Source organism: Talpa occidentalis, unplaced genomic scaffold (assembly GCF_014898055.3).
Source record: "Talpa occidentalis isolate TD23 unplaced genomic scaffold, MPIMG_talOcc4v2.1 talOcc4.16, whole genome shotgun sequence".
Taxonomy (NCBI): Eukaryota; Metazoa; Chordata; class Mammalia; order Eulipotyphla; family Talpidae; genus Talpa; species Talpa occidentalis.
The window spans coordinates 35317338-35336722 of record NW_023601653.1 but is presented as its reverse complement, the minus strand read 5'-3'; the positions used below and the strand labels follow the sequence as shown (position 1 = coordinate 35336722).

General features: G+C 41.4%; 1 protein-coding gene across 1 annotated transcript in view; it reads left to right on the top strand.

Annotated features, from left to right (window-relative positions):
* The first annotated feature begins 18544 nt into the window (after window positions 1–18544).
* The window catches only part of RAB3IP (RAB3A interacting protein), a 41884-nt gene continuing 41043 nt past the window's right edge, over window positions 18545–19385 (top strand). Inside the window, exon 1 of the mRNA XM_037514002.1 lies at window positions 18545–18718. The gene's annotated coding sequence lies outside the window, so the exon portion shown is untranslated. The remainder of the gene's footprint in view (window positions 18719–19385) is intronic.

The window sequence follows — 19385 nt, the reverse complement described above, 5'->3', positions numbered from 1 at the left end:
TTTAACTTGATAGAGACTTGAGTTGCACAGTTACATCTATTTGTCAAAATTCAGTAAAAGTACGTATATGCTTTATGTATTATAACTTTTACTAAAACCTGTGAACTGTCATTGAATTGTAGTTAATAATTTGCATATTGAAGTATTTAAGGAAGACTGTACTGATATCTGCATGTAAAAATAAGATGGGTAGATGGTAGCAAAATATTAATGGGAGAAATGAAATGATGAGTATATGTAAAATTCTTTAAAAAATGGTTTAATTCAAGAAATGTTTATTTGTTCCATGTGTAGATACCATGTTAAGAGTTTAGGATATGAGAGTAAATAAGACAAATATTACGTCTTAGTCTCTAATGAGATACATGACACCAGAATATACAGATATTACCCCCCCACACATATATTTGTATATATATACTCATGCAATTATATATTATTTATACATGTACACACACATATATATATATGTGTGGGCATATATATAGTCAACCACAGGATATGCTCAAAAATAATGGCATACACAGTTGAAAGTGTCTGGTTTTTGTTTTTAACAGTATTCAAATCCCATCTCTGGAACAACTAACAGTACACTCCATTGCACACCAATCCCTAGTTAGCTTCCTCCTTCTAACTCTTCTTTTATAGCCACATTCCTTGAAAATGTCCTCTTACTCAATAAACTTAACATCTATCTCTTTGAATTAATATTCTCATTATTCTTTAGGTAAATACCCAGATGTGGAATTGCTCAATCATATGGTGTTTTTTTTTCCTTTTTTAATTTTTAAGGAAATCTCCATACCTTTTTCCACAGTGGTTACACCAATTTACATTCCCACTGACAGGAGAAAAGTGTTCCTTTTACTTTACACTCTTCCCAACATTTCTTGTTTCCACTCTTAAAAAAAAAAAGTACCCAGGTCCTCCCCGGTGGCGCAGCGGTTGAGCGCTGGGTTGCAAAGCTGCCCGCGGCCTCTGCGGCGCCGGTTTGATCCCCAGCTGCTCCCCGGCCACCAGAGGAGGGTCCCACATGGCGCGCAGACCTCTCCTGCCGCCCGCTGCTCCCCTCAGCAGTGTACTTCGGTCCTTCTGCCTGCTCTGCTCCTCGCTCTGGCTCTGGTGAATTCTCTCACCCTCCCGCACTTCTGACTGTACCCAGTGCATGTATAAAAAAAAAAACCAAAAAAACAAACAAACAAATAAATAAATAAAACATGCCTTAATAAAAAAAAAAAAAATTAAAAAAAAAAAAAAGTACCCATTTTTGTAGGTGTGAGGTGAAAATTCGTCGTGGTTGTATTTGTATTTGTATTTGTATTTGTATTTGTATTTGTTTGTATTCGTTGTGGTTGTATTTCTCTAATAATAGGTGATAACAAACATTTTTCCATGTGCCTGTTGACCATGTTTATCTTCTTTGGAGACATATCTTTCAAATTCTCTGCCCAGTTTTTTTTTTTTAAAGATTTATTTATTTACGCATACAAGAGCTGGGGTGCAGGCCAGAGATATGGGGGGGGGGAGAGGATTTACCAGAGACAGAGTGGGGAACAGAACAGGCAGACTGACTGAAATACACTGCTGAGGGGAGCAATGGGCGAGTCAGGAGAGGTCTGCTACGTCATGTGGGTGGCTTCCTGGCTGGGAATCGAACTTGTGCTGCAGCGGCTGTGGATAGCTTCATAGTGCTGCATCCTAACCCCTTGCACCACCAGGGAGGCTCCTCTGCCCAGATTTTAATACGTTTTTTGTTGTTGTTGTTGGGTTGCACGAGTTCTTTATATATTTTGGATATTAATCCCATGTTGGGTGTACAATTTGTGAACACCTTCTCCCATTCATTAGGTTGCCATATTGTTTTGATAATGATTTCTTTTGCTGGGTCAAACTTTTTATTTGATATCCCATTTTGCTTTTGTTTCCATTGCTGTTGGAGAGAAGTCCACAAGACATCACTAAGGCTGATGTCAAAGAACTTACTGCCTATGTTATCTTTTGACATATTTTATAATTTCAGGTTTTACAATCAAATCTTTAATCCATTTTGAGTTGATTTTTTTAAAAGATGTATTTATGCATATCAGAACTGGGGTACAGGCCAGAGGTGGGGTGAGGGTGAGAGGATTTACCGGAGACAGAGTGGGGAGTAGAAAAGGCAGACTGAGTAAAATACACTGCTGAGGGGAGCAGTGGGCGAGACAGGAGAGGTCTGCTGCGCCATGTGGGTGGCTTCCTGGCCGGGGGATCGAACTCATGCTGCAGAGGCTGCAGACAGCTTCACAGTGCTGTGCCATCCCAACTCCTTGCATCCCAACCAGGGAGGCCCCATTTGAGTTGATTTTTGTATGTGGTGTGAGATAGCGGCCTAGCTTTATTATTTTGCATGTGGCTGTCCAGTTTTCCCAGCCCCATTTTTTGCAGAGACTGTCCTCCTCCATGGTTGCTGCATCCACTTCCTTGGTGGTATCATGTCCTGCTCTGCTCCTGTCGTGCTCCTTTTGGCTTGTTCCTTATGCTCCCAAGATATTAAGGAGATCAGTTTGAAGCATGAATATATAACTGGGGTCTGCCAGCAAGGAAGAAGTGTGTGAGTCTGTGTGTGGGGATGGGGGGAGGAGTATGTGATGATGTGTGACTGTGTGAGTAGGGGATAGGATCGCTTGTCTTTTTTTTTTTTAAGATTTAAAAAAAATTTATTTATGCATACAAGAACTGGGGTAAAGGCCAGAGATGTGGGGGGTGAGAGGATTCACCAGAGACAGAGTGGGGAACAAAACAGGCAGAATGACTGAGATACACTGCTGAGGGGAGCAGCAGGTGAGACAGGAGAGATCTGCTGCGCCGTGTGTGTAGCTCCCTGGCCAGGGATGGAACTCATGCTACAGAGGCTGCAGATAGCTTCATAGTGCTGTGCTTAACCCCTTGTGCAACCAGGGGTCCCAGGATCGGTTATCTTATCCAGATTTAAACATTTAGAAATAATATAAACTGATTTTGCCTGAGACATACAATGTTTTAATAATATTCTAAAATCTGCAAAGGAGTAAGGCAGAGAAGCATATGCTAGGCTTGTTAATATGGCATGACTTTATAGTACTTCAGCTGTTTAGTTAAATATACATAAGTAACACATGTTCACTAAAAAGGTAGCAGCAAAGGCAGACTACTGTTTAAGTCTGACATGTATCCTTCTCCCATTTCTATACATTTCCAAAGGCTTGGGTGTATGCATGTGTCTGTAATTTGAGCAGTGATTGGTATAACATCTCAATAGCTAGCTTGCTTGTGGTCTTAGCTTGGGTTTTCTGGGAAGATGAATCTGAGGAAAAGATTAATGTGTGCCCACTTTACGTGGGAAATGCAGGCTGTGGATGGGGAGTGGGGGTGGGTGTCAAAAATGGAAGCCAGGGATGAAAGATGCAAAGTAATATGATGTGATATGTCACTGCCTTGGTCATCATTTAACTACAGGCCTGGCAAAGATATAACAGCTGCTTTGGCAGGGCCAGCATGCACGTTCGCGGGACTCTTCTAGAAAGGCTGCAAGAAGAATCTGCACTTCAGAGTAGTCCAAAGCAAGAAGGAAGGAAAGGGGATTTTTCTGTTCATGTCCTTCTGGTCTCTCATTTCTCACTGGTGAAGTTTCACCCCACAGAGAGGCAAGTCCGTGTGTTTTCAGTCATTGGCAGTCACTCAGGAAGCCAGTTCCCATTTCTGCTCCATTGTGTGGCATTTCATCCAAATCTAGAGATGATTTGATGCCAATGGGGCTCATGATAATAGGAACAAGGGCTATGCAGGCCTAGGGTTCCAACTTGAACTGCAACCAGTTCATTCTTTTAAACAAATGCCTATGTCCAAAGAACAGTTATGCCATTATTCAAGGAAATTGCATAATGTTCAGGTGGGCTCCAATTTCCCACATTAGAGTAATTATCTTTAAGCAATATGTACAGTCTTTCTGGAGGACAGATTTAAAGTGCTAAAAATAATTAGAAGAGAAAGGCCTTATTTAAAATCAGATACCACTCTCATCTGGAACTCTACTACTGATCTATTCCTTGCAAATCTTTCATTATGCCCCATTACATTTTGCCCAGGGTCTGGCAGGTCCTGAGTGCGATCTGCTGGTTTTTCATATTTTGTCAGGGAATAAGAGTCTTGAATAAATAAAATACTGTGGATGGATTCTGACTGCACAGCCTGATTTCCTGAATCTTACCATCTAGGCAGATGTATGCAATCAGCCAGAGTGGCCAAGGGATGGAACTCGGCGGGCTGTGAATTCCCTGACAAGGGGTTTAAAATATTCATTGATAAGAAAAATATCACCACATGGGAAATTGTAGATGTCTTTTACATCAGAAACATTTCAGCTTTTCAGGCAGGCTTCAGAGAAAAAGTCTCGCCTTGTGTTTTTATCTTGTTAATACTTTTGACATCTTGACAGTTTTTTTTAAATAATTTTTTTATTTAAATATTTTATTTTATATAATTCTGACATCTTTTTTCATCTTTGCATAATGTATGCATTTTCATTTTGGTTATATTCCCCATAAAATTGCACCTCCCCCCTTATTTTAACTCTAGTCCTTCCTTTCCCTGCTCCTCCCTCCGCCCCCCTGCCACCCAGTGTGTCTCTGGTTTATAGTTGCTTGTTGATTTTGATTTTTACTTTGTATTGATTAGTCTTTTTCCTGGTCTCTTATTTAGGCTTTGTCTTGACAGTTTGGAAGGTAATGACCCCTTATGGGAAGCAACAGGAACTCCATCTGCTTTTCTTTTTTTCTAAGCAGCTGGTTTCCTTCAGTCTCCATGCACTGCTACATTCCCAGAAATGATTAACTATGGTGTTTCCCTAAAATGATTAACTGTAGGGTTTCTGAAATCTGCAGTTTTTTTTTTATTTAATATATCCATTGTTTAATTTTAATAGCCAACCCCTTCAGAAAACAGATTTTATTGTATTACAGGATAGAAAACATTATTTATTCTTGGATCCTTTTGATTTCTTCTCAATGAAGTTTAATAACATAGATCTGCTTAAAAAATCAAATTCTGCATGAAACTTTAAATACTGATGACATCAAACAGAAAAGACAAAATTATTAATGTAACCTATTGTGTAAAGGTATTTAACTAGTAATGTTGAGTGAACTAAAAAATGCTTCTAGAATCTTAAAAATAATTAATTGATCAGTGAATTTAGAAGCAGAACAATATATTATATTTTTATTTTACATGATACTATTTAATATTTTTAATGTAACATCTTATGCCCCTTTGTTATATTAAACCTGGAGAAGTAATAATTCCATGTGAACAAATTACAACATCTATATTTTAGCTATGATAATCTAACAATAGAATATAGTTTATGATTTTTAGTGATAAAACAACTTCATATATTATAGACTCTACTTTCTAGGTTCAGTGACTCTAAAAAAAGGAAAGGCCTATAACTTCCCTATTCCTGCAATCTGCATCTGTGGACTTATAAAATGCTGCTTCTGTCTATTAATTAAAGTTGTATAAAACCACTTATCACACTTCTGGTCATTGTGAATTCATATTATACCAGCTCGAACTAGAAATGCATTTCCTTTGTGTAGTCTTATTCAGGACAAATAATTTCTCTGGTATATGTTTTGTAAATGTGGAAAATACTTCACTGAGCCCCATAAGCATCTTCAGGGATCCAGTTGGAAGCCACTTCCTTTTTTTTTTTTTTAAGATTTTTATTTATTTATTAATACATAGAACAACTGCAGTGTAGGGCAGATGTGGGGGAGAGAAGATTCACCAGAAAGGGAGTGGGGAGCAGAACAGGTTGATCTGTTGAAATACCATGCTAAGGGTGGGACAGGAGAGGTCTGCTGTACCCTACCTAGGTTAATCCCCTCACCGGGATCAGACTCAGGCTGTAGTGATGATGGTTCTGAGACTTAATCCCTAGACCACCAGGGAGGACTCCTGGAAGCTACTTCCTTAAACAGGGCGTGACACCCATTCTTAGGTAAAACTTGTACCCTGCCTTATAGTAGTGACTGACACCTCTGCCTTCTCAACCTGGCCTCAAAGGGCAGTTTCCTAATGATTGCTTGCTTTCTGAGTCACTGGCAGGAGAGAGTGATGATAGGCGCCAGGCGGGCTCTTCCTTCCACTGCTCCTGCTTTGCTGAGTCACCACAGGCTGGTGGCAGTGCCCTGTCTGAAGGTGACAGCTCCTGTCAGGCTGCCCGATCCATACCGTTTGTTTCCTGGTTCAAGTAACTGCTCCTTTCCTTAAATAAATTGTTTAGCTAGGCCTCTGAAGATGTAATTTGGTTTGTTTCCAATATTCTTCTATTAAGAAGAATGCTGTAATAGACAACTTAGTGTATATCTTATTTCTCCTCTGGATTAGAACCATCAACGAATTGTTGAAATTGGGTGGTGGGAATTGTATGGGGACTATAAAAATAACCAAGAATACAAAAATAACCACAACACATACATTGTGCAAAAATGAAAAATTATGTAAAAAATATATAAAGTTAAAAAATTAAAAAAAATTGATTATGGTGAAAAAAAGAGAAATTGGCCTTTTTTGTATTTAGTAGTAATATCAGATAAATTGTTCCTGGCACATAGGTAATGCATTTTTTCAATAAATAGAAGTAACTTTTTTTTTACTTGAACAACTATATCTTCAAATGTTTGTTCCATGATTTGACTCTTTTCCTTGGGGATGTAAATGATAAGTCAAAAAAATTCTCCTTTGCCTATTTTTTCCTGCTCTTTTGTTTCTCATTATTTTGACTCCATTTTCATTTCTGTTTGTTTCTCTTTTTTCTTCATTGTTATCTTAAAAGTTTCTTTCCCCTTTCACTTGCTTTCTAATTTTTTTAAATTTCTGTAATGGTTTTGGTTTTTCCCTGTTGTTTCTTGCTGAATTCTTTTATCTCACATTTTACAACCCCCTGTTATCTCATTATATCTTTTTTCTTTTTCTTTTGGGTTTACTGCTTTTATTATCTATTTTTTTAAATTGAGGTAACATTGGTTTTCAATGTTGTTTGTGTTTTAGAAATATAGGATCTTCCCATTCAGGTGTTACCACATCAAACCCACCACCAAAACCACTCTCGTCCACTACCATAGTCCAACTTGTTCTCACCCCTTCCCCTCCCTACCCTGTCAGATTTCTAGAGTTTATTAATTTGACTTTATCTAACCCTTTGTTTGGTTTCTCTATATTCCACATAAGTGACAGCATTTGGTATTATCTTTCACTTCTAATTTATTTCATTTAGCATAATCCTCTCTAGCTCCTCCCATGTTGTCACTAATGGCAAGAGTTATCCTTTTTGACAGTTGGGTAGTATTTCATTGTGTGTGTATTTGAATACTTAGATTGATTCCATAGCTTGACTATTGTGAATAGTGCTGTCCTGAACATGGGAGTGCATGTTTCCTTTTGAGTTAGTGTTTTTGTTTTCTTTGGATAGATATCAAGGAGTGGAATTGCTGGGTCATATGGCAGATCCATCTTTTTATCTTTTGCGAAACTTCCACACTATTCTCCATAGGGGCTGAACAAGTATACATTCCTACCAACATTGTAAGAGGGTTCCTTTTTCTCCACAGTCTTGCCAGCACTTGCTTCTGGTCTTTTTGACATGGGCAATTCTCATGGGAGTGAGGTGGTATCTCATTGTAGTCTTGATTCGCATTTCCCTGACAATAAATGATGATGAGCATTTTTTCAAGTTTCTTTTGGACAGCTATATGTCTTCTTTGAAGAAGTGCTAATTTAGCACGTCTGCCTATTTTTTGATTGTTATTTATTTTCTTTTTGTTCAGTTGTATGAATTCTTTGTAGATCTTTGATATCAGTCCCTTATCAAATATATGGTGTGCAAATATTTTCTCCCATTCAGTAGGTGTCTTTTTGTTTTTATGATGGTTTCTTTCACTATACAGAAGCTTTTTTGCTTGATGTGGTCCCAAGTATTTATGTTCTTTCTTGTTTTTCTTGCTACTGTAGGTGAATTCACAAAGACATCTCTGAAGCATATGTTATGGAGGGTTTTGCTATGTTTTCTACTATGGAAATTTTATGATTTCATGTTTTCCATCCAGTCTTATTCACTTTTGAGTTGATTTTTGTGTATGGTGTGAGATAGCAGTCTAGTTTCTGTTTTGCATGTAACTGTTCAGTTCTTATGGTACCACTTTTTGAAAAGGCTTTCCTTGCTCCGGTGTATATTCTTGGCTCTCTTGTAATATATTTACTGTCCAGGGAAGTGTGAGTTTTTTTCTGGGCACACATTTTATTCCATTGTGCGTCTGTTTTTTTTTTTTTTTCCAGTACCATATTGTTTTGATTATTAAAGCTGTGTAATATAGTTTAAAGTTTGGAAGAGTGATGCTGCCATTCTTTCTCTTTTTGGTCATAATTGCTTTGGCTATTTGGGGAATTTTGTGGTTCCATAGGAATTGAAGTAATACTTGTTTTATTTCTTTGAAGTATGCCATTGGAACTTTAATAAGGATAGCACTCTATATTGCTTTGGGTAAGATGGCCATTTTGACAGTGTTAATTTTTCCAATCCAAAAGCAGGGAATAGCTTTGTGTTTTCTTCTAGTCTAACAGTGTCATACTAACAATGCATACTAACAATGTCATACTAACAATTCATCTTTGTAGTGTTTTTTTCATATTATTTTCTAAATATTTAGGGTGCAAAGTTTCCAATTTTCCAGTAGATGGCGCTGCACATCAGGGAGAACTAAATTGTAGCTTGGTCTTCAGAGATTAAGGGGGTGAGGGGTGACGGAAGTGCCACTCACTGGTAAGAGTGGTGTGTGTGGAATTTGCTCTTGCCTGTGTTACCACTGCTAGCCCTCCTCTCTGGGTTTCAGACCCATATCTCTGCAATCTGTGGGCTGGGCTCTCCCTGCAGCCTTCATGTATTCCAACATGGCTGATCCTCAGTTGGCTTGGTATCTTGTCCACCTATAGCTGGGGGAAAGGGTGTGTGGAATTGTACTTTTTTGAGTTTTGTCTTCTTCATTGGAGGCTCAGCCCACCTGACTCACCCCAGCACTTTCCACTGTTAGATCCACAGAAATTATGTTTGCCCTCCTGCAGTGTGGGTATGAATTGTGGGTTCTGTTCTACCAGCTGTCCCACTTCATGGGATACTCTGAGTCCAGTGCCTATCTGGACCTTTTCTTAGTTTATCTTCCCAGAACAAATTAGAGAACGTCCTCTGACACCATCTTCCCCAAGTCTATCTCAGTAAACTGCTTTATATTAAGAATGTAACTTTATGTTTTTAATGTGTTAAGTTTCACTCTTTTTCCCAAAAATTTTTGTAATTTTTTTTTTACATTGCTTGCTGTGCTACTTCCTGTATTATCTTTCATGTTCGAGTGATGTGTGTTTTACTAGACCAGGTATTTGCACATTTCCAGGATGGGTGGGAATGAGCCGCCGTCCGCTAAATCTAAGCTGACTTGTGTGCTGCCGCTGGAACAGACTGCTTCGTGCATACGGTTTACCTGTGTGATTCTGTGTGCAGCATCACTGGCACTGTCTTCTTGAATCAAATTCATGCCTTGCCCCAGTTTCCACACCATCTTTTTCACGCAATGGATAAAGTTTCCTGGAACTCAGGGTGTGTTCTTATCTTTGAGAGTTAACGTTTTATTAGTTATACTCTACTTCCTCCCACACAATTTCTGCTCAATCGCAGTGGCTTGGACAACCCTTACATGTGTCTTGGAATCTGGGCAGCTTACTTACTTGTGGCCTAGTTTGCAAAATAACAATAGGGGCTTGTGGATCTGGGGATGTATAGGTTATTGTTTTTTTCAATCCTCTCATAATTTCCAAACTGAAAAAACTAAAGTAGTTATGTTCATATCAGAAGACTTAGTTCTTTAGAATAATTATGTCCATCTCATTATATCAGGAACTCATATGTGTGTCTCTTCAATTATCTTCTAATGATTTTCAAAATAATGGATTTTTTAGGATAACATAAAGAGCCTTTCAAAATTATTTAATCAATAAAAATGTACATATAGTCTACCAACACTAGGGATAATTCATGTCTCTTGGCTAGGCCTTGAGCCTCATAATTACAATATGCTGGAAATTTCAATACCTCAAGAAAGAGACTAATTAACCGTTTGTATTGTTCATTTACTCCTTATAAAATATCACACTAAGCAATATTCAGATATTTCCTACACTGCTTCCAGTTCTTTGTCTCAAGGTCACATTCTACAGCTATTTGAATCATCTGGGCCTTGAGCTGGCATTGCTGGCATAGAATTGGGGACAGAAGCTCATTTTTTGCAGCCAAAAGTGTATGCTTGTCTAGCAAGATTTAGCTTACACGTAGATGATGTCAGAGTATTTCTGGTCCTGAAAGATATTTATCTAAAACAGAAATATGTCAACAAAAACACAGTTAGGTATGTGAATGAACAATTCTTGAGACATCTGGGTTGTATATAAGCAGTATATAGTTGAATTTTTACTCCAAATTCTTATCAGCCTAGTTTTTAGCAGTTTCGTGAAAGACAGCCAAGTAGACAGAAGTTTAGGACAATTTTGCTACTCATATGCCACATCTCAAATTCTAATTACATTGTGTCCTTTTTTTTTTTTTTGGTATAGTTTCCTGTCAACTTTATGAATAAAATTCCCCTTGCAAATAAGTTGCTCAGATAGGAGAGATACTTGGTAATTTTAACACATCTTAAGGCTTGAGCACCCAAAGCAGCTGCAGAAACTTACAGTACAATTCATATTCATTAATATATGTGTTGTCTGAAATTTGGACTCTATTTCTACAAAAACACTACATACAGTAACTCTTCAAAATCTGCAATTCCATTAAGCTCAAAGCAGTTGCCATGAAATCAATTCATATGCCAAGTTTGAGCCTGAGATCTTCACTTACTCAGACAAAGCCTTCCTTTCCCCTGAGGTTTTGAGCTCAGAATATTCAGATGTTTCATCAGATCAGAAAGAAACACAATCTCTTGGGCCCCTGTATGTTGAGTAAGTTGGGCCTCTGAGAGCCATTTCATTCTCCAAAGTCGCTGACCTCAAAACATCCTTTTAACAAGTTCCTATAAGCCGGTATTCTAACTATATTCAAGAAACAAACTCAAACTGCACACACCACTCTTTGTCCTAACTGATGAGGATTAAGAGCACATGCATGAAAAATTTTCACAACCATGATAGCTTCCATTCTTATGCCAGGAAAAGAATCCTACACAATTCAAATCACAAACTTGTTTGATATATGGTGGGGCTTCTTTTTTTGTGTTGAAACATTCCTCCACCTTTATTGCAGAAACCCCACCTATGGTAAACATCCATATTTTTAGGAAACTTCTTAAATTCCTTACTGGCATAGATAGTTCTTGAAAAGTTTCTGAAGGGATATATGCACTCCTGTGTTCATTGTGGCTCTTTTTACAGTAACCAAATTATGGACACAACCTAAGTGCCCAATGACAAAGGATTGGATAAAGGAAATGTGTTATAGGTACACAGTAGAACACTAGGCAGCTATTACAAAAAAAAAAAAAAAAAAGATGAAATCTTGCCATTTACAACAACATGGATAGAACTGGAGGGGCTTATGCTACGTGAAATAAATCAGAAGGAGAATGACAAATACCAGATGATTTCACTGGTAATGATGAAATGAAGGTATGAAACTAAACCAAAACCAAAACAAACCCTGGAAATCTGACTGCAGAATTGATGCTACTTTGGGGGCAGGTGCGGTATGGGGTTCCATAGATGTGGCACAAGACTGTGCAGTTTAAAATAAAAGAAATATATTTTCATTGTAAATATGTGTCAGTAGTTTTCAAACTTTTTGTGTTTTCATCTGGGAGTTCAGAATGTAAGGGAAATAGAAGTCTGAGAATAAAGGAGGATTTTCCTGCCTATGAGACTCAAAACCCTCAGGCGGTTGAAGCTCATTTTGATGCAATCAATTTTTGTGAATAGTCTACGAGAATATAAAAACATTTTCTTATTCCTCTCATGTTTACTTATAGATATTTATAAATATATAAATGTGTTTGTATGTATAGACTACCTTAATCATTTTCTTATTTAAGTCTTCTCTATCTTATGATTTTTGACCACTTGATCTGTTTTGCATGAGTTAAAGTAACTTAGTCATGCTTTCTCCTTGAATTTACTGTAGTTTTGCTTTATGAGTTAGAGTGCTGCTATTTGGCATTATTGATATTTGTAATTGTGTGATCTTAATTTAGCATTTCACTCTTTATTAATACAAAGTACCTGTCTTTATCTCATTGAATGCTTTTTCCCTATTAAGCTTTGTTCGACACAATGTTTTCACTTGTTTGTTATGCCTTTGTCTATCCTTTCATTTTTCAGTCAATGTTATTTTGTTTTCACTATCTTACGTAAAAGGTATATAGTTGGAATTTGATGTTATTTCCTCTGAGAAAAATTTTCAATTAATTTTTTTTACATTTAATGAAAGTCATGTTTTATTTTATTCCTATTATTTTTTATTGTTTCTAGTTTACATTGCTCATTAATTTTTTTTGTCAAGATACAGCCTATACATTCTTTGCGCCTGCATGCACTTTGATCTTGAAAAGCAAGTATTTATGTTCCAAGGATGTCTTAATAACTTTGTAACTATCTTTTAGTTATAACTCAAAGCAGTGAGCAGTATATTTCCTGTTCAATCCCCCTGTAATGTTCTTATATTTCCTCTCTCAGTGGTTGTTTCATTTTTTATTATCAGAATTTATAACATTTGCCCTCTGTTCTAGGACCATAATTCTAACAGTTGGTTTAGATTTAATCTTGTAAGTGTATTCAATGACCATTGCCAGTTTGTTTTTTTTCTAGTATGGTCAGGTCTTAGTGAATACCCTCTTCTGCATTGCAGAATGCAGACTTCTTGTAAGGTCCTCATGTTGTGGAAATGGGCGAGGGAGTGCTCAAGGGTCTCTTATAAGAGCACTGGCCTCCTTAGGGGTGCAAGGGGTTGAGCGCAGAACTGCGAAGCTGTCCACAGCCTCTGTGGTGCAAGTTCAATCCCCAGCCAGGTAGATACCCACATAGCGCAGCAGAACTCTCCTGCCACGCCTGCTGCTCCCCTCTGCAGTGTATTTCAGTCAGTCTGCCTGTTCTGCTCCCCACTCTGTCTCTGGTGAATCCTCTCACCACCACCCCCACACCTCTGGCCTGTATCCCACTTCTTGTATGCATAAATAAATAAATTTTTTTTAAAAAGAGCACTATTCCCATTCATAAGGGTAGGTCCCTCATGACTTAATCATTCCCTAAGAGCCCCATCCTCTATCTACTATCATCATTTTGAGGGTTAGGTCTTAACATATGGATTGGGGGAGGGGTGGGAGATTTGTTTAGTTGATGGCAATTTTCGTGTTTGTAAAATAAACTGGATCTGATACCAGTTTCCAAAACATTTCATTATATGAATGTATCTTGTTCAAGTGACTCTTTTAAAGGGAACCATACTTAGAATCCAAGCTTCCCTGGCAACACTTTCTCTCTAATATCAGTCCTCTGATATTATCCAGCTGCTTATTGCAACTTCTGAACAAGAGTCTGATATACAGAGTTGTTTGTAATTGACCTAATGAAAGAAATTTCAAAAGAGCTCTGCTTGTGTGCAAGAGTTGCAAAAGTCAATTTTTATGGGCATATGAGCAGTGAGCACTGGCCTGCAAGTTACTGTTCTGTTAGACATGCAGATGATAGATTATTTTTGGAACATTTCCCCCTGCAACCAGCAATGTTTCCCCCTGCAACCAGTGGGAAAATCAGTCGGTCTCTCTAGTTTGTCATATTGCTGGACATGGAAGTCCAGTCCAGTATGCTTTTAATTTTTTAAACATGATTTTTAAAAAAGGTTTATTTATTTATTTATACAAGAGCTGGGGTACAGGTCAGATAAGCAGGAGGGTGAGAGGACTCATCAGAGACAGAGCGGGGAACAGAACAGGCAGACAGTTGAAACACACTGCTGAGGGGAGCAGTGGGCAAGACAGGAGAGGTCTGTCCCACCATGTGGGACCCTCGCCGGCTGGCTGGGATTGAACTGGCATTGCAGAGGCTGCAGACAGCCACAAAACACTACGTTCAACTGCCTGCACCACCAGGGGAGGCCCCCAGTGTGCTTTTAAAAAGAGTTTTAACTTCATTTGTTTATAAGATATTACCCTGTATTATGAAGACCAGTGCTCTAACTTTGATGATTCAATCACCCCAAGTGTGAAGGTGAAGAATAACTATCTTTCTACCTATGTCATGAAAACATTGATATGAAGTCAGTTTGAAACTGGGGAGTGCCACATAAGTATACATTTTACTAATCTTGAAAATAAAACAGAGGCAATAATCAATGAAAGTTATAACTAAGGTTAACAATGATTTGTCCCATTTTAAATTTCTAGATATTTGTATTCCTCTTCTTTGTTTTCTGGACCCAGGTATGAACAGGAAAGTTAAGATTCTAAAAAGTACTACATTATTTTATATATTTGACATTAATTCTGTACTGTATTCTTTAATGAAAAGCAGGCAAATTTGAGCACACTACAAAAACTGTCTTCATGTTTTTAATGTCTGTCCCTTTCATGTATGGGTGAGTAATCTAACTTAGGATGCTTCCCATACCTTGTATATTTGACAGCTTGAAGTTCTATGTATTTAATACTCTGTAATGTGTCTTGTTTTCTCTGCTGCACTGTGCTAGCAGGTTTGGCATATGAGAGGGAATACTGCTAAGTATTTTCCAAAGAGCCTCATGGATGGTAGGTGGTTTACAGAGAGACTAACATGGGACTCAAGCATCTGCTACTGTTTGGTTTTTCCTGGAGGGGTGATTCATGTCTTGGGTCCTCTGTAGACCATATCACAGAGGCTGCTCCTCCAACATTTATACCAAGACAGTGCACCTGCATGTATGTCATTCACTCAACTGCACTTAATGAATCAGGCCTACTATGTTTCAGGCCTTGTACCTCTTCTTAAGAAACTCATAGTCAGGGCCTCCTCTGGTGGTGCAGGCAGTTGAGCGCAGCACTGTTAAGCTGTCCACAGCCTCTGCAGCGCCAGTTCGATCCCAGCAGGCTGGCGAGGGTCCCACATGGCGCAGCAGACCTCTCCTGTCTCACCCACTGCTCCCCTCAGCAGTGTATTTCGTCAGTCTGCCTGTTCTGTTCCCCTCTCTGTCTCTGGTGAATCCTCTCACCCTCCCGCACATCTGGCCTATACTCTGGTTCTTGTATAAATAAATAAATAAATAAATAAATAAATAAATAAATAAATAAATCAATCAATCTTAAAAAAAAAGAAACTCATAGTCATTAGGAAAACAGACAAAATTACAATTACCATTTTATATATGAGTACAAGGAAGAAAGACGGTGTTATGAGAACATAGGTAAGGGCACCTAACCCCTACTGGGGTTGAGTAGGGCTGGGTGGCAAGCAACAGAAGTGTCTGCAAGGGAATTGTTATCTGGGCTCAATAATGAAGAATAAGCAGGCAAAATAATTAAGGTTAAGTGGGAATTGACTAGCTAAGGAAAAAGTGGAGGCTTAGGGCATTACAAGAAAATAGAGCAGTGTATGTAAAGAATCTATCAGGAAGTACAGCAAGACAGGAGAACCCAAGTAGTTTGCTGTATGTTGAATTTATTCCTTCCACTCAGGTATTGACACACTTGTCTCTTTCATTATGGTGGAGTCCTTGTGGTAGAGATTGTGTGTAATGGTTATTCTGTTCCCCATGTCCAGTAGTAGGCACATAGATGGAGTGCATTAAATGATGAATGAATGAAATTCATTCATGACATGATAGGGGTGACAGTGTGCAAGGAAGGATGATTCCTTTAATAAGGAAGCTCTTATCTAGTAGCAGCGAATATGAGATGAGATAGATTTTAGAAATATTTAGGAATTAGAAGATAGAATTTGATATTGGAGATAGGGAAAGACTAACTAATAACTTTATTGATTTTTCTGTACTGTAGTGGATAATCACAGCAATAGTGTTATGGTACCCGTGGCCCTGCTGCTCAAGCAGTGGGTCATGCTGGCTTTGTTGATGTTGACCTGCCTTAGTGCTCAGCACCTGAAGAGGCTCCTGCCCTGGTGCCAGATGGGTTTGACCACCAGAGCACCTGGGACTCCAGGGGCATCCACTTGGGCACTACCCTAGGGCATGCTAACCTGGGCCTCTGGCAACAGAGTGAACCCTAAGTCCTGTGGCCCCCAGTTCAGGGCTGTGGGGAGGAGGGCTAGGCCTCGGGAGAAGAGAAACAGTGAGCAGCTGACCTCCACAGGATTCTCTAGACCTCCACAGACCTTTACAGAGACTTCACCTCTGCACCTTTCTCTGACATTGTCTGCAAGAAGCCTGATGTCTCAAAGAGCTGTTAGTTGTTGGTTCATACCAATAGGTCAAAAAAGAGCTGTTAACAGTGATGTAGCATATCTGGCCATTGCCGACCTGCACTGTTGACAGGGGCATGGTACTCTGTGTCTGGTCACTTTTGAGAGCTGTCCTCTGCTTCTGATTGTCTGACACCACCTTCTGGCGATGTTGCCTCCATTGCTGTCCAGGCCGGTGTCCAGTGCTATGTAGCTCTGCCTTTAGACTGTTGCTGTGGGCTACTGTGGTGTAACCTCAGCGACCCCTCCTGTGGGCACCTCCAGCTTCCATTGTGAGTTGATCCTGAGCCCACTGCTTGCCAGTGTGCTACCAGCTCCAGAACCTCCTTGATTGGATGGTGCCATCTTGCATGAGTAGCCTTTATCTGGGACAACTGAACTCTGTAACCCTATTTGGGGTGAGACAGCCAGCCATCCGAGGCCTTAGAAACTCTTTCCTTTCCCCCAATCTCCTTTTTGTTAAATAAACCCTATTGTTGTTGGACCCTGAGTCTAAGTGGTCTTGTAATTGAGCACATGGGTGAAAACCCAAAGACCACCTTGGCACTGTCCCTTGGTACTCTTATAGTAACCTTTTTAGTACCATTTTATTATTAATATCAAAGTTAACATCCACTAGGCAATCTTGTACTATGCAATGCACTGTTTTACATGTATTAAATTATTTAATCTCAGTGACTCAGGTTAAGTACTCAATAGTTTGATTTACTGACGAGAAAATTGAGGCTCTTAGAGGTCAACATGAACAAGGTCAAGTAGCTAGTAGGTGTGAATTCTGATTTCTATAGCCACACACACAATCTATTGGTTACTGCTTCTGATAGGTGTGAACAATATACAGAAGGTTTATCATATGAGTGCATGTCTCTCTTTTACCAAACACATACAGCAATTGCCTATTTTTTTAAAAAGATATTTATTTATACAAGAACCGGGGTACAGGCCAAATGCGCGGGAGGGTGAGAGGATTCACAGAGAGAAAGCCAGGAACAGAACAGGCAGACTGACTGAAATACACTGCTGAGGGGAGCAGCGGTCGAGACAGGAGAGGTCTGCTGCGCCATGTGGGTAGCTCTATGGCCGGTGGGGATGGAATCGGCACTGTAGAGAGCTGCGGACAGCTTCACAGCGCTGTGCTCAATTGCCTGCCACCAGGGGAGGCCCTCATTGTTCATTTTTTAACAATGTTTGCTTTCTCCTCTCAGGTGTAGTCCCCACGAAATTCCCACCACCAATTCACCTGTGCACCATCACCACAGTCCCTCGTGCTCTTCCCTCTCCTGTTTTGATTCCTTTCCCTCCCTCTCCCCTGCAGAATGTCTCTGATTTATAGTTGTCTGTTATTGTTATTTTTTTATTGTTAGTTTTTTTTCCTGATCCCTTATTTGGTTCCCCTATATTCCTCCTATAAGGGAAACCATCCAATATATTTTTTTCTCTTTTTGATCAGATTTTGGAGCTTGGTTCTGCAGTTTTCACTTTTCTAACCACCAAGTCCAAAAGTGGGGAGGGAGTTTGATATAAAAAAAAAAAAAAAAAACCACAACAAAAGCTGATACAAAAGACAGAAGGAAGGTACGGGAGCGACATTCTGGAATGCTCCAGCAGCTGCTGGAATGATAAGATCTGGGTTCTATCAGAACCCCCCCTCCCCGGCACACACACACGCTCACGTCCGCGCCTCGTACGGTGTCTGTGAACTGCAGCCTCCAGCTGGCTCCAGCAGTCCTCAATTCACATGGACGCCCCTATCCCACCCCGGGGAGCTCTACAGACCCGAAGTTACCCCGACGCTGCGGGTCCAGCTCTGGAAACAGCGCCCGCCGCCTGCCAGATTCGTTCCCAGGGAAACCGCCGGCGGAGGCACCTGGGGCCCGCGCCGGGACACCTGCCACGACCCCGCCTGGCGCCAGGGGGCGCGGGAGCCAGTCGGCCCCTCCGGCCCCGCCGGCCCCACCCCCGCCCCGCCTCCGGCCCCGCCTCCGGCCCCGCCTCCGGCCCCGCCTCCGGCCCCGCCTCCGGCCCCGCCGCTCCCGGCCCCGCTCCCGGCGCAGGCGCAGTCCCGCGCTCCCCCGGCGGCCGCCAGCGCAGTGCGCCCGCCGCGGCGGCGAGTAGCGACCTCGGGCAGCTGCTCTCCTCCGCCTCCTGCTGCCTCGGGGCGCGCTCTGCGCTGCTCTGCGAGCGCCCCCGAGCCCCGGCCGCATCCCGGTGGGTTGGTCAGGTGAGTGCGGCCGCGGGGAGGGAGGCCGGGACGCGGAGCGCCGCCTCCAGCGAGCCGGCCTGGAGGGGCGGCGCGGCAGGTGCAGGTGCGGACGCGGGGAGGGCGCGGCTCGCGGGGACCCGGCGCGGCGGCCCCGCCCGGCGAGCGCGCCCCCTCGCCCGGGCGCTCGGGCGCCGCGGTCCCCGGCGGCGGCGGCGTGGGGGCTTGGAGCCCGGGAGCAGCTGGTGGTGTCTGCGGCTCCGCCAGAGCCTCCCCCGCTCCCGAGCCCTCCCGCCCCTCCCCCGGGCTCGGGCGCGTTACTCATTAACCGCGCGGCCCCGAGCGCCCCGGCCCGGGTCGGGAGCCCGGCCACCTGTCAGTGGGGCGCGGGCGCGCGGGCGGCCGGAAGCGGGATCGGGGTCGCCAGGGGAGGGGTGTGTCCAGAGAGAGTTGCAAATAAGTCTGGAGCCCGGGGCTGCGCGGAGACCCAGGGGTCTTGGTACACGACGTTCAAGACACCTCACCCAGGTGTGCAGGTGACCCCCGGGAGGCTTCGGCGAGACCCGTGGGGAGCAGCAAGCACCGGACTCGCGGCTTGGGAGGCAGCGCAGTTCGACCTGACTTTTGTTTGGGGGAGTTGCGAGGAGCTGCACAGACCTAGTTGTAATTGCAATACCCTCCCAGCCTC